Raw genomic sequence first — 4,469 nt, 5'->3', positions numbered from 1 at the left:
TCTAGTAGGTCATATACAAGGTATTTTTGAAGGGAATGCTGCAGCCATCTCAAACAGTTAAAAACTGCTTAAACTTTTTGATCGAGTTTTTTCTAACCCGGAGGGAGACTCCACCCAAATTTCATATTTATCCACCCAGTGGGTTGCTTGAAATTATCATTTAACCCTTCAGTCCTGCTTCTACAAGAATCCTCCTTAACTGGATATTAAACAACCTGATTTAGTTGCAACTTCCAACATATAATCTACACTACAGTAACTTGATCACCAAATCTAACCATTAAATCCTGGCTTTGCCCTAACTCTACCTTTCAATTAGACCTCACACTGAACTCTTGCTTTCCCAACCTTACCAGTTCATACTAGATCCTGAATTTTGACTCCTATTTGCTTTTCTACCAAGCTTTCCCTATCTTATATATCCACAGCTGGGAGCCTTCCAAACAGATAAAGATAAAAGCATAAAAACAGAAAAGTAAAAATCACATACATATGACACACACTTATCTAACATTGATTTAAAATCACTAGTCATGTCCCTCCCAATCCATACCTCCCTTAACTCTGCAACTACTATTCTTTTGGAGAGTCACTGCCAGATGGGTTGTATTGCTTTCACCTTCTCCACAGAAGAAGATCCTGATCCTTATCTCTGATCAGAACGGTACAAATCCACCACAATCACTATGGCTTCAAGCAGTTGCGCTTCTCTCTGTTCTTCTCCTCCATTACCAAGACAAACACCAGACATTAGGCAAAACCCATGCCTCAACTTCCCTCCAAAGCTATGCTTCTCTTGGATTCCAAATTATTAATTCTCAGACTCTTCAATAAATATCTTCAATACCTGGTCGATTAAACCTTCCAATTTAATCTCTAAAGCATCCGTCACTGAATCAGAGTCATCAAAATCAGAGAGTGAAGGTAAAGGAGGAGAAGGAGAAGAGGAGGAATAGAAATATGAAGAGTATGAGGTAGAATTAGATCAGCCATAAGGGTTGAGGTTTCTCAAGGGCAGTGATGGAGGTACCTACATTGATGCCATTGCTCCGGGAGGCTCAGCCAACAAAACTGGAAAGTTCACTGTTGGGGATAAAGTACTTGCAACCAGGTTTCTTTTTCTTACTCTAGTTTTCTTGTTTTCATCTCTTGCTGCTAAGCTTGTATGTAATCGCTGACTTGTGAGTTGCACATATTCCTTTTTTTCTTGGGGGAGCTGCTTAAAGAAGAATATGAGTATTTTTGTATTTGGTTTAGAAGAATTGTCTGTGACTGGTACTGTATTATTTATGAATAATACATCAGATTCTGATGTTTTTGTTTTCCTCTGCAGTTTGTACTTGATTCTTCAAATAATTTTTCAGTTATAGTTCTGCCACTTTGATATATGAAGTGGTATACTTCTTTTCTTTGGCAGTGCTGTGTTTGGACCTGAAATATGGCCTGCTGCTGAGTATGGGAGGACCATGTATACCATCCGTCAGAGAGTTGGTCCTTTACTCATGCGAATGCAGAAGAGATCCGGTTTGTTCATCATGCATTGTGTCATGGCCATTTTGATCTTCACTTCTATTTAGGAACTCAAGGATAAAGGGTTCTTCTTACTAGGTTCCCATCGTGCATTTTCAAGTTCCACCCAATATCCATATACTCATCCATCTTTTGATATGCCTAATGTTGCCAGGAAAAGTAGAAACTAGAGGTGATCTAACCGAGAAGGAGATTATCATAGTTGAGAGGAATTCTGGTGTGATCAGTACTAGAGTGAGGGATATTCAAGTGAGTTCCAATTTTCACTGTGAAAATTTGGGATAGTGTAGTTGGCAAAAGTATCAGCACTTGATTACTCTTAATTCACTATGGAAGGATTTTGTTTTCAGATGCAAAATTATTTGAGAAAAGTTGAACAAAAAGAACGAACAGAAAGGACCTTCGTGGGGGTTACAACTCTACAAGTGTATTAGGTAAAATGAATTTTTTTTCTTCCCCTTCAAGTTGCTTACTTTCTTATTGGTGAGTTTATGGGTTAGTTCATTCTATTTTAACATTCTGATATTTTTTGGTAAAGCAATACCTTTGACCATTTAAAGTATAAAGTTACAAATCAATTTTAATTTTGAGTTGAGTATATGGCGTTTGGTTGTTTGTCCTCCAGCTCCTAACTAGAGTTTTCTTTGTTTATAACACAAGGGAGGCAAAACATAAAGAAGCACTGGAGAAATTTGAATCAGTATTGGGATCAAAACCAGAACCAAATGAAGCATCAGTAGCAAGTTACAATGTAGCTTGCTGTTATTACAAACTTAACCAGGTACAGCACTAGTCTCCTTAGTGCTGTCATACAATGCTCTCAGCCACAGTCGTGGTAATTTTGTATAGATTGTCTTTTCTGCTGCATAAATTTTTCTGGTATACACCTATACTGTAAATTCCAGTAGTTGATCAAGGCAGGAACATTCTGGCTTCTACAATTCTAAATTTTGTTTGATCTTCTTTTTCACTGCTTAATGTTTTAGTTCTCTTTGGCAGGTACAAGCTGGACTCTCTGCACTTGAAGATGCTCTGAATAATGGATATGAAAATACAGTTCTTACTGAAATGATTTCTCAACAATTATGCCTAAAGACCACCTGACATTCTATGCTGCTGCAATTCCAGGGAATTCAGACAGATCCTGATTTGGCCAACCTAAGGACATCAGAAGAATTTGAGCCTCTACTGAATAGATTTGATGAGTCTTTCATCAATGAGAATGCCATCAATGCAATCAAATCGATTTTTGGCATATTCAACAAGAAATAGGCCATGAGTTCACATTGCGAAGTCCCATGGTGTGATTCAGCAATCATTCAACTCATAGATATTCCAAATCATAAATGGGATCCGTAAAACTTTTGACTCTTTCTCCTTGAATAATTTCGTTTACGGTGCACTCACTCTCATTGGGATGTTGTGGAGAAGAGTTCCAGAAACATTAGTTTCTGTTAGTAGTTTAGGTTTGTGGTCTTTTGTTCACTTACAATCTTTTGCCTGTATGGATAGTAGAATAGTTGGAATGGGGAAAAAAGATCATAATAAAGTGGCCTTACATGTATAAGGAAAATTTCCCAACTACATATTTTTGCTACTCTTGTAAAAGAATGAAATTATTCAATAAAGGAGGTGGAGAATGCATCTTCTTAGATTTTGAAGGGTCAAACAAGGAAGGGTGGATCCTAATCTGTGCCTTTGATATTGTGAAATTTTTTCTGATGAATGAATTGCTCAAGAGAGAGAGTTACTGGTTCTGTTTCTCAGGAATCTGGAGTGAGAATACTGATATGTTGAAATTGATCTCGCGTGAAACTGTATGATTCACTTTATTGTTACATTGTGAATCATGAAGCTAAGGAAACTACATTTTGTTCCAATGTACTAATGTAGCTAAGGAAATCATGATTTTTCATTCTTTGTATATGTTATTATAGTAGAGAGCTGTGTCCCTTCAGTTATTTGAATTTTGAATTTGAGTGCTATCCCTGCGACAAGCTAGTAATCATCCTATACTCAATGGCTACTCTATTCTGTTTTTTATGAATCACTATGAAATGAAGGATTGCTTTTCTGCAAACCACGTAATTTTCAAAACCTCAACTCAACTCTATCAAAACCAAGAACCACCACCGCCATCTCCTCATAAAGCTCAGTGAAATCAAACACCAAATCCTCAATGAAATTAAAGCGCAAGAATTTCGTCGAGTGAAAATACCTCAGGCGTGTATCGTTGGGAAAGAAGACAAGGTGAGATTGATCGCTGCAATTCCAGCCGATCACTCTGATTTGTGAAGAGAGTGGAGAGAACCGTGAGCCTTGCCGGGGATGAGAAAATCACTGCTTCTTCGGTCCTTTTCTAAATTTTAGTGAAGAAGAGGAGTCTTCAACAGCCGCCGATAGTGAAGAGGGACTTTTCTGAATTTCGCACGGAGAGTGACTGAGAGACGAAAAAACCGCAGATGAGAAAATCGCTCTTCGGCTTCGCTCTTCGGGGCTTTTCTAAATTTCATGAAAAAGAGGAGTCTTCGTAGACGAGACACAGTGAAGAGGGCATTTTATGAATTTCGCACCGAGAGTGACTCTGAGAGACGGAAAAACCGCGAACGATTCAGGGAATTTTGAATTTGGGGAAGAGAGGGGAGAGAGAGAAATATACGGAAGGTTTAGTATTTGATGACCGTTGGATTCGCTGATGCCACGTGGCACAATCGTGATAGGGAATTTCAAGGAATTACAGGAAAACGAATTACAGACGATAAAAAAAAAAAAAAAAGGAAGAAAAAAGAAATTTTTGGACCCAAAAATACCAACACAAAAAAAAAAAAAAAAAAGAAGAGTCAAGTGTTTTGGAGCTGCCTTCTCTCTCACATCAGATTAGTGATAATGTCATTTTCACCTTTTTTTCTGAGGCTATTGCATTTGCACGGTCTTGATTT

At 37.8% G+C, this 4,469-nt stretch overlaps 1 pseudogene; it reads left to right on the top strand.

Annotated features, from left to right (window-relative positions):
- Positions 1 to 446: 446 nt before the first annotated feature.
- LOC148999184 (protein MET1, chloroplastic-like) lies at positions 447 to 2,802 on the top strand (annotated as a pseudogene).
- Positions 2,803 to 4,469: the final 1,667 nt, after the last annotated feature.

This window comes from Hakea prostrata, unplaced genomic scaffold (assembly GCF_041222555.1).
Source record: "Hakea prostrata isolate BN-2017 unplaced genomic scaffold, UWA_Hpros_2 contig_28, whole genome shotgun sequence".
NCBI lineage: Eukaryota > Viridiplantae > Streptophyta > Magnoliopsida > Proteales > Proteaceae > Hakea > Hakea prostrata.
This window is presented reverse-complemented; position numbering and strand designations above follow the sequence as displayed.